The sequence below is a fragment of the Lepidochelys kempii genome, chromosome 1 (assembly GCF_965140285.1).
Source record: "Lepidochelys kempii isolate rLepKem1 chromosome 1, rLepKem1.hap1, whole genome shotgun sequence".
NCBI lineage: Eukaryota > Metazoa > Chordata > Testudines > Cheloniidae > Lepidochelys > Lepidochelys kempii.
In genome coordinates, this window is record NC_136380.1 from 161,263,990 (window position 1) to 161,274,851 (window position 10,862).

Consider the following 10,862-nt stretch of genomic DNA (forward strand, 5'->3'; position numbering starts at 1 on the left):
TGTGTTCAGGTGACTATGCCCTACCTGTGTTGAGAGGATGGGGTGGGTGAGGGACTGTACTCTTTACTCCCTCTCTCCCAGCACAGCCTACAGGGACCAACCACAATTTGGCCCTTTACCCCTATAGTTCTTTACTGCCAAGACAAACTCTCCCCTTATAGTTTCTCCCTTTTATTGTAAATTTCCTTTTTTCCTGCTCGGTGTCTTCAGTCCTTAGTGCATCCGCATTGTATTCTGTAACTTTCCTAGTTTTCTTTTGTAGAGAGAATCATTCTCTGTCTCTCTCGCCTCTGCCACTGCTCTGTATCTCCCTCCCCCATTTTACTGACTGAATATAATGCTTGTGGAAGGTGCTGGATTCACTCCCCTGGAGACTGAAGCCCACTATTTATTCCTGCAACTGGTAAAGAACAGGCAGTGCGCTTATAGCTCCTTTTCCTGAGAATCTCAAAGTGCTTAATGGAAGTGGTGGTGGTTATCCCCCTCTCAGAGGTGAGGGAACAACACTCTCACCCAGCTAGTTTAAGGGACTTGTTTGTGGTCACACAGCGAATCAACACCGGAGTCGGGAATAGAGCCCCATTTCCATTCACTTGCTTTAATCACTGCACAGCAGTGCAAGTTTCCCCATTCTGTACTGCTAATGTATGTCAAACCTGACCTGGAGAGAGTACCTCCAGGGAGATGAGAACAGTTTTTCTGTGCCCATTCAGTCCTCTACATCTCTGCTCGGATGGCCAAATAGTCCCACTTCTGGGGTGGATAGTTGCCTACAAGCCACCGAACAATTATCCAGTGAAGAAGACTTTAGTCACTTCTGACCTAGGCCCTGTTCCCAGGCTGATCTTTTCCTCACAATGTCCCTATGCTAGAGCTAGGTGAATAATTGTTTGGTGGGGTTACTTGTTGTTGGATTTTTGTGTGTGCTTTTTGTGTTGGCAGTTCTGAAAAACTGGAGAAACAATTTGATTTGGGTTGAACTGAGTCTGAAACTGTTGTGAATTTTTGGTGAAATCGAAAGGTCTGTTCCAGAGCGAGGATTTGAACCTGGGTCTTCTATATCTCTGGTGAGTGCCCTCCTACTGGGCTAAAGGTTATTGGGGCAGAGGATGAGGAGAAAGCTGCACCATTATCTCCTCATCATCATCCTCCTCTGGCTGTTTGGAAATGGCCAAAACTATTTGTGTTAAATTTGTGACTAGTTTCAGGTTGACAGACACTGTATATTTTGCTGAATATTGTGTTGGTCCCAAAAACTTTGCCCAGGTCTTCTCTGCACTTTCTCATTCCTGATTTTTTTGTCTACTTTGTTGGATTAGTCTGAATTAGGTGTTAAACACTTTGTGGGCAAGTGATGTGATCACTTTGTGGAGTAATGTGTAGATTACAAAAGTAACAGTTTGAACCAGTGCCCTAAAGAACACACTTCAGCGCCTGATGCAATAAACCTAGTGCCGGTAAATTTGTAGCTGGCAGAGCAGCACTAACCGCTATGTGTTGAAACACCAAAATTCTTGCCATGTTCCTTAAAAGCCTCGCATTGTACTTGGATTAATCTCTGTAGCTTTGCCCTCTTTTCACATGTGCTGCAGCAACTTGTCCTGGATTTGCATCTGACCTGTAGGCAGGTTTGTTTTCTCTTGAATGTGGAGGGAGAGAGGAAGAGGCATGGTTATTTCTTGTTTGACTCTATAAAGAAAAATGACTCTCTTGAGTTTACGTCTAAGTTTCTGAATTAAATATGAGCTCCGGGTATGCTATGCTGGCGAGTCAAAGCTCACACAAAGAGAAAATCAGAAGCCTGTCAAAGCGTGGTCTGTTCAGGCTTTCCAAACTGGTTGGTGTTCAGAGCTCGAGAGCTAGAAAACATTTGTATTGCACTCTGTATGAAACTTTTTTTCATGGCTCTTAGGCATATTTTACCTGCCTCAAATATTCTGTACTCACCTGCTGCAGAAGGAGTGCAAAATCTAGCAGTATGATGAAGTTGACTGGAAATGGAACCCTGCTTTTTGCCAGTTTGCATAAAGGTTGACTCAGACAAAAGGGGATTAGAGTGTCCTCCTTCCTACCACTCCCATGCAATTAGACAGGCTAAAACTACTACTTATCCAGTTGTTTGTCTTTGATGGCCACATTGTCAGCTGGTGTATATCATCATACACCATTGGAGTAAATGGAGATGCATCAATTCACAGCAGCTGAGGAGCTGGCCCTGTCAATTATTGATGATATAGTTCATTATTAAACGTAAGTGCAGCAGTTGGTACTCTCCTGGCTGGGTTCTCATTGTGTTTATTCACAAATAGACCTCATTGAAAGAATCTGATCTAAATAGGAATCAAGAGTTATATGGGCAGGAAAACAGCACTGCAAAATACAATCTCATCTGCATCTCCTATTTCCTGTATGATAAAAAAAAATTGGCTTTCCTTGGGCTTTGTTACATCCACTGATTTGAAAAGCAGCTGAATGAAAAAAGGGTGGGGGGGGAGGTTGGGAGGCCCTGAGTTCTAATCTCAGTTCTGCTACTGATGCACTTTGTGACCTAAGACATGTCACTTAACGTTTGGTATCAGTTTTCACATCAGAAAAACTGGAATATTGTTTACTCACTTACCTGCTAGGAGTGTGGGGAGAATTTAATAAATGTCTATCTGTACAGTAGAGCTGGGTGATGTTTTTCAGCAAAAAGTTTTTTTCAGCAAAAAGTGAAGATTTGTTGACACTGAAACATTTTGATTTTTCCAAATTTTGTGTTTATTCAATATGAACGATTCAGTGAAACTGATGTGAATTCACAAAATGTTTCATTTAGACATTTTTGCAATGTTTTGATTTTTGGTTTGAAATGACTTTTCACTTTAAAATTTTCTTTAATTTTATTTAAAAAATTCAGAACTATAAATTATTCAAAAGGGAAAAGAGACTCTTAATTTGACCTAAAATGTTTTTTTTTGACTCTTTGATTCACTTAAAATGTTCATTTTTGGTTTTACTTGAAAAGATTTTAAAATTGCCAATAAACAGAAAAATCCTGTTTCCCCAGCTTTGCTCTACAGTACTTCTGAATACACAAAGTCCAACAGAAATGTTAAGTATTTCATTTATGTGCCAAGAAAATTTATCTGAGCACTGAAGAAAAGGGAATTTTGGTATTTGGACAGTACGAGTCTAACAAGACAAGGTTTATTGCCAAGAAGGATTTTTAAACTCATGAACAAATGGACTTCCACAATGTATGTATTAGGAGGTTGTATGCAGTCTATAATCTATAAAAGTATGACCCTGCTAACCAAAGACACCATGTGACCGACAAACATAAAGTTAATCTGTGTAATCTATTGCATCTGTAATGCATATCCATAGTATTTAGGCACCAAATGCTGATGATGCAGCACAGAGGTGAAGGAGAGATCCCAGAAGATTAACCTGTATCCACAAACAGGCTATGAATAGAATTAGAGTGACAAAAGTGAGTGCTGACTGTCAAGAGCCTGCAAATAACTGTCAACGCTCTTATCAGGCATATGCAAGAAACATTTGTTTCCCTTTAAGTGTGGTAAAGGATGGAAGTGTGACCAGTTTACCTCTGAAAGCCCTACCCCTAGACTCTGAGGATGCCCCAGTTCTTTCTGAGCATGCTTAGTGCAGTCCATATGAATTCAATACATCTGATTCCCCATCTCACAATCAGGTAACTAGTTTCTTTATTCATGTTAGGTTTCATGTTAGGAACTGCTACTGAAGCCTGTAAAAGAAGGTTCCTAGGGTTGAAGTGTCAAGATTCCTTCTGGGCCTAATTTGGATCTCACCCAGTTATAAATCAGGAGTAAATCCACTGATGACAATGGAGTTACAGCTGTGTAAAACTTCTGAGTAGTGGATGAAAGCTTGATTCTGATAGCAAACTCAGACCCTATGGTTTTCAAGCTTAAAAAATGAGAAAGTCCCAGCATTTTGCTCAGTGGTACCCATAATTAGTATGTTTTCATAACTGAAAAGAGTAGGAAGTTCCTGTTAGTTCTCACAGGGCATATTGCTCACTTTCAGAATGTCACTTTGAAATGGGGAAATGTGTTTTTCCATACGGTATCTTTAGGAATATGTAACGTTTTCTTTTAAACTATTGAAAATGAATGACTCAAAAGGGAAGATTAAAAAAGAGAGCAAATAACTGACACATCAGAACTTTTCCATGGTAAGACAAGATAGTATTATGGAAAACAAACAACACTTTCCAGACACTTCTGGTGCACTTTGAACACTCAATCCAACTGCCACTGGAGTTAAAGGACAAATTACTATTGGTTTCAGTGGGATGGGGCCCTGTCACCATGTGGGCAGCTCTGTTTTTGTTAACATCCAAAAGGTGTCAAACATCCTATTCTCATTCTGGTTTATGGGAAATTCAAACGTATGTTGTGGGAAGAGTTGGATTTGGGAAGTCCAGGTTTCTATTGCTATTGTGAAAAGGGAAATTCAGGTGGGAGAGAGTGTTCCTTGATTTCAACAACAACATAATGTTAATTTACAAGATATAATAGAAAGCCAGACTACCTAGAGCATTGCCAAAGTCATTTTTTAATTACTGGGGTGAAAAGGCATCTCAGACACATTGGGCCTCAGCCTTTGTTTGGACAGGAGAGAGGGGAGGGTGTGGGTTAAAGATCCCCAATCCTGAGGGTTGGTCTGCCTCAGCCTGGTGAGAGTTGGCGCAGCCCTTGACTGTTCCATCTTACGCCCATGGAAGGAAGACTGCTGCAGAGAAGCACCACTGTGTCACACCCTTTTGCTCCCTCTTAGCTTGGGGTTGGGAGAGACTGGTGCAGTAGTCCCTCCCCCCAGCTTTACACCAGGGGAATTCTCTGGTGGTTGTCATAGCAGGCCCTAGCCTAATCCAGTATCATACCTTGCAGCTGCTTCAGTTTCTCTCTTCTGGGGTCCCCAATAGTAGCATATAGATTTGTCCTTTGAGTCATCCCCTCCTTGGGGTTCTGGTGTATTGAAATAATAGTTCAATGTTAACTCAAATCAAAGCCCCCATTTCCCAGATTCTACAGTTCACCAGGCTCAGTAGCTCCTTCCCAAAACCAGGTCCAGCTGCTGGGCATTCTCTAGATCCTCTTTCTCTGTACTCATTATGGAAAAGTTCTCCTCGCCTGGCTTCCATGTTAAACACGCTGGGCCCAATTGTGCTTTCAGAAGAGCTAAAACCAGAAATTGGCCCACTTTTTCTTTTCCCATGTATGCATCCAGCCTCCTCACATAGTCACCTTCTTCTTCTGCTCAGTGTAATTTAATGGAGACAGCTACTTTATTAGGTAAATGTCACCTGGTACACTGGGTGCTTTATTAACTTGTTAATGTTATGTGTTTGCACTCTGTCTAACCATAACATTTAATTTAAAACAGCAACAAATTTATAAGGAGTGGGCTTTCCGTGATGTTGTAAATACATTGTGCACGGATAAATTAATTCAGAAATCCTATAGCAATCGGTCTCTCTGTTTTTGAATTGCAAGAAAAAGAATTAATTTTCCTACTGGGCTCTGTTTATCTTTGCTCTATTGGTTGCTGAAATGACTTTTCTCCAGTAAGTCTTTGTAATTCTCTCTCTCCATGACAACCAACACAAACAAACTGAAGGTCCTAAAAAGAAGTGGTGACTGGAAGTAGAACCTATGGGGAACAGGCAAAGCAATCTTTAAAGTTCTTAATTATGCAACAGTGATTTTTTACTTCTGCAATGCTAATCTCATTATAAATGTATTGTCTTAGATTCATTCGCTGGGACAAATCCCCCCGCTAACCTGTGGATCTGTCGTATCTGAAATCTCTTCCTCTTTCCTGAATAACTGGCTAGGTGGTAATACTGCTGACCAGGACCTGGAGTTTATAGTGGGTCACAAATTGAATGAACCAGGGACGTGATGCAGTTGTGAAAAAGGCTAACAACATGTTGGGGGGCATTAACAGGAGTGTCGTACATAAGACATGGGAGGTAACTGTCTTGCTCTACTCGGCACTGATGAGGCCTCAGCTGGAGGACTCTGGCCATTTCTGGGTGCCACACTTCAGAAAAGGTGGGGACAAATTGGAGAAAGTCCAGAGGAGAGCAACAGAAATGATAGAGTTAGAAAATCTAAACTAGGAGGAAAAGCGAAACCGGACATGTTTAGTCTTGAGAAGACTGAGGGAGGACCTGACACCTCTTCAGAGAGATAAAGGGCTGTTATAAAGAAGACTGTGATCCCTTGTTCTCTCTGTCCACTGGAGGTAGGACAAGCAGTAATGGGCTTAATCTGCTGCAAGGGAGAGTTAGGTTGGATGTTAGGACAAACTTCTTAACTATAAGCATAGTTAACCTCTGGAATAGGCTTCTCTGGGAGGCTGAGGAGTTCCCCCTCACTGGAGGTTTTTAAGAAAATGTTAAACTTTGGCCAGGGAAGGTGGAGGGTTACTTGGTCCTGCCTGAGGTCAGGGGGCTGGGCTTGATGACTCAAGGTCCCTTCTCATCCTACATGTCTGTCAATAATTGCCCATTTTCCTGAAGGTGGGGTGTCTCTCTGTCTCTGTCCATGTGTCTAATAGTTTTCCTTATTCATGGCAGATTTCCCATGCCCACATCCGCCAGGCTTCCCCTGTGCAGCCTGGACACGCCTGCAGTCTTTTCATTTGTTTGACCATGAGGATTCCTCCACTCTAGTACCCCCTTGGGTGTTAGTCACTGTTAATGAGGCTGAGCCATCGTTCTGCCTTCCCTATGTGCTGATTAGCTGTACTGGCCAGCAAAGGAAGCTAGAATGTGTTGCCTCTGTACTGGTTGCCACTTTGGACAGGGCCAGAGTCTCCAGACCTGAAAGCATGAGGCTCTCTATAGCTTGAGTGAAAGAGACAAAGTCTCTAGCCCGAGCCTGTGACAGACTGTCCCCACCTCTGTGGCTTGGGCCTGGCGGGGGACATATGACACACGCTGAAGATCCATATCATCTGATCTGCTCCCTTTGTGCCCAGTTGTATGCGCAAAACTGTGCACTTACCGCAGTTTTCCATGCCAAGAGCAATTATGTGTCTAACTTGTGATGTGTGCACACCTGTACTAGATTTGCACGTACAATGGCAATGTTTGCAGGTATAAGTTAGGAATACAGTGGCATGTCTGTGTTTTTTGACAACGAGGCCTATTATGTCCTACAAAGGTCTGGGGGTTACACAGAGGTTACACAGAATCTGAACTAACTTCTTTTATCAAAATATTAGTTTTATTCAATCAACATGTAGTTCCAGCCAGATAAACAGAATACCTTGCAGAGCTTTTGCTAACGTGTTATAGAAATGTCTCCATGTTCGTGTACTTACATGACAGAGCTAACTGTTTCCAATTGCTCATAACTTTCTGAGACCTTTGAACTATGGGCTGAAACTCAGACCTATTATAATAAGCAATAATTTCCATGTCCATACTTTATTAGTATCATTAGTATAGCTGTTTGTATAGGAGCCCCACGCATGTGCCAGGACCGCATGGTACGAGGTGCGGTACAAAGAGGACTAAAAGACAGTCCCTCTTCAAAGAGCTTATTGTAACTGACCACAAAGGAACGAGAAGCTGTTGGTGATTTTTGTGGTTTGAATGTTTTCTTTCTGCTGGAAACTAGATGGAGATCATCAACTCATATCTGTAAATAGTCATCTGGGTTGAGTTTTAAGCAGTGACTTAGTAGTTGAAAAGCTCTGTATCCAGTTACTAACCCCGTAAGCCATGAAGCCATCATAGGAACATGTGATTAATATAATATATATTCTGCTGTGATCATCTTGCAGAATATGTCGTGTTGTGAAAGTTTTCTTCTTGCTGGAAAATATTTATAATGCTGTTAATCAAAACAGTACTTCTCTGTGCTTATAATGTTTGGATGCAAAGTTTCAGCATGCAGCTTGTTACTTTCTAAATAAGTAACAGAACAAATGAATCAGTGGAGATACTAATGAGATTTCAAAATTAGGGACAAGTTACAGTTGGTTCTTTCTAACCTGTATGCAAATTTGGATATTAAAAGTCCCGCCAGCTGTTTCTCTGAGGTTTATAGCTACTTGCTCAGTCCAGGTTGTGCAATCTTGTAAAGTACTCTGCATACCTGTTTTCTATGGCAGCAACATATCAGCTGAAGTGGTCACAGTGAGTGTTTAATGAGATACGTTATGACAGCTACTTGTTTCCATTTGGGTGGGTGTTTGTATGAGATGAAACACTGCTACCTTTCTTTGAATCTTTGTTTTCTTCCTGGATGTTCTAAAGGAAGGTTGTCACTTGAGAATTCCTGCCTTCCTCTGTATTTTAATGATCACTACAACTTTTCTATCCTAAAATCCTTAAATCCTTTGTGATTTAGATGGTTTTGGTTTATTTCAAAGGGAAACATCCAGTGACAACACTGGTATATTAATTGTTTCCACGGATTTTGAATCAGAACATTTTTTTGAAAGCTTTCAAGGTTTTGTTGTTTTTTTTTTTAAAAAATTTTACATGACCGTGTGAAGAGGTGGTGTGTCAATCAGATATAAGAAAACTCAATATTTGTGTGCTAACACACTCTGCTGCAGGCCATTCTTCTGTCAGTCAGCCTGCCCAGTATCACACATACATTATTTTAAAGGAACAGTTAGGACATGTAGCTCTGCAAATATAGGCCCCAGTTCTGTGTTGTCTTAAGCATGTGAATTACTTTAAGCTGAGAGTAGTCCCATTGAGGTCAAAAGAGTCATCCTATCGAAGTGCTTACACTTTATGCTCATACTTAAGTGTCAAATTGGAACTACAGAGAGAGGCCAGAAATATGCCAGACATCCTAAAGCAATGTAGGACAGAGTGTAAAATTTTTTCTATAGAATAGGAAAAGCTGTTTTTTCTGGAGGCTGCTGTGTTCTGTCCACATAAGACAGTGGTTGGTTGAAGTATCATACTAGAAGAGCCTCCCCTCCCCTCCCCTCCCCTCCTCAGGCCCCACCCAAATGTTATTGCAGTGAAATTCAAGGTGGCATTTCCAAGATGCAGTAGTGAGCAGTGCAAAGGAACAAAATAGGTGGAATAACTGGTATTTACTGCTCTAGGTATATTCATATTTAAACAGTATTTGAAGTACAGTCTTTATGCACAGCCAGAGGGTGCCTAGCTGTAAATAGGGGCCTTCCTTCCTGGCCCCATCAGACCATATAACGTATTTCAGAATTCTCCAGGCACACTTTTGGGGGAGGGGAATTAAGGAGGTCATATCTGCCTTGCTCTGAAGCATCCAGGTATAGGACACTGCCACATATACTTCTTATCTCATACCTGGCAATAGATGCACATCTGCCTCGGTCTCTCTCTCTGTTTTATACTACTGCCCGTCACCGTAGTAGCTGAATGCCTTCCACGTAAAATCAACACCAATAGCCAAGTCCCTAGTGGACTTCGTGTTGTCTCTGAGGTGGGACACGGCAAGGGTTTTAGTCTGAATCCATTTCTTGTTGAGTTTGGATCTGAATTTGGATCCAAGCTTTGTGCCTTGGGACTGTGTCTAGACATGACATGATATATATGTGAGATGTGGAGTAAGAATACATTCTGAATGTACAGGAGAGTTAAATTGTTTGTTGTTCCCTGCTATAAACTCACATAGGAGGATTCATTCCGATGCTGTAGGAACTGTTTCCATGGGACCTGAGGTGAAGTGTGTTCGTAAGTACACATGTAGGGCTTCAAGAACTCATTGACATTACCATTCAAAGACTTCAGCTTTTGAATACAGTGATTTGAATACCAAACTGTTAGGCTAACAAACTTGAGCTGTGGGAAATTGTCCTTGGGATGGGGGAGGAGGGAACGCATTGACTAGAGATAGCTGGAAGAGGGGATAGTTTAGTAGGGGTAGGGATGCAGAGAGGGTGTGTCTATGATTAGCATGCAATATGTGAATGAGAGATGACTTGATGGAGAGGGACATATAACCCTCCCCTGCTTAACTTATTGTTGAAGTTTAGCCTGGAAAGTGCCCCTTTGCTGAAACCAATGCATCACTCACCTGCTGGCCTTGCCTCGCCTCTTTGATTTTGAGGTCGGGGTGCAATGTGGAGTCCTGTAGTAAGGCAGAGTGAAAACAGGAAAAAGAGACAGACAGGTGGACAGTATATCAGGCCAAGTGCAGCTTCTGTGCCTTACTTCAGTAACAGGGCAGGAAAGAATGGGCAGAGGTGAGTTCAGTAGAACATAGGGGTCAATTCATGTAAACTGGGTTGTCTGAACAGTAAAGAGCAGTTAATCATGAAAGAAGACCAAACAGAGCAGAAAATCCTAGTAGATAAAGTGAAATGATTCAAGGATATTTTTACATTATTATGTAACAGAAATATTGTCCAAAACTCAAAGAAGGAATGATACGATGCTTTAGAATGTCATGTAATGTCCTCCTAGCAGACCATGGTTTCATCTGATAGATATCACAAGGACAGAAAGAAATACTGTGGGAGAAGAATCCCTCACAAGTAATCCTAGCACCTCAGGAATTTCAGTTTTTGCTGACTCGGGGGAGGGGGGTGAAGGGGAAAGGGGAAATAATCTGAAAACCAGATGGATTACTAGATTCCAAGGCCGGAAGGGATCATCGTGGTCATCTAATCTGACCTCCTGTACGACACAGGCCATAGAACTTCCCCAAAATAATTCCTCGCAGAGATCTTTTAGAAAAAACATCCAGTTTTGGTTTAAGAATTGTTAGTGATGGAGACTCCACCATGACCCTTGGTAAATTGTTCTAATGGTTAATTACTGTCACCATAAAAAAAATTATGCCTTATTTCCAGTCTGATATTTTTTTCTA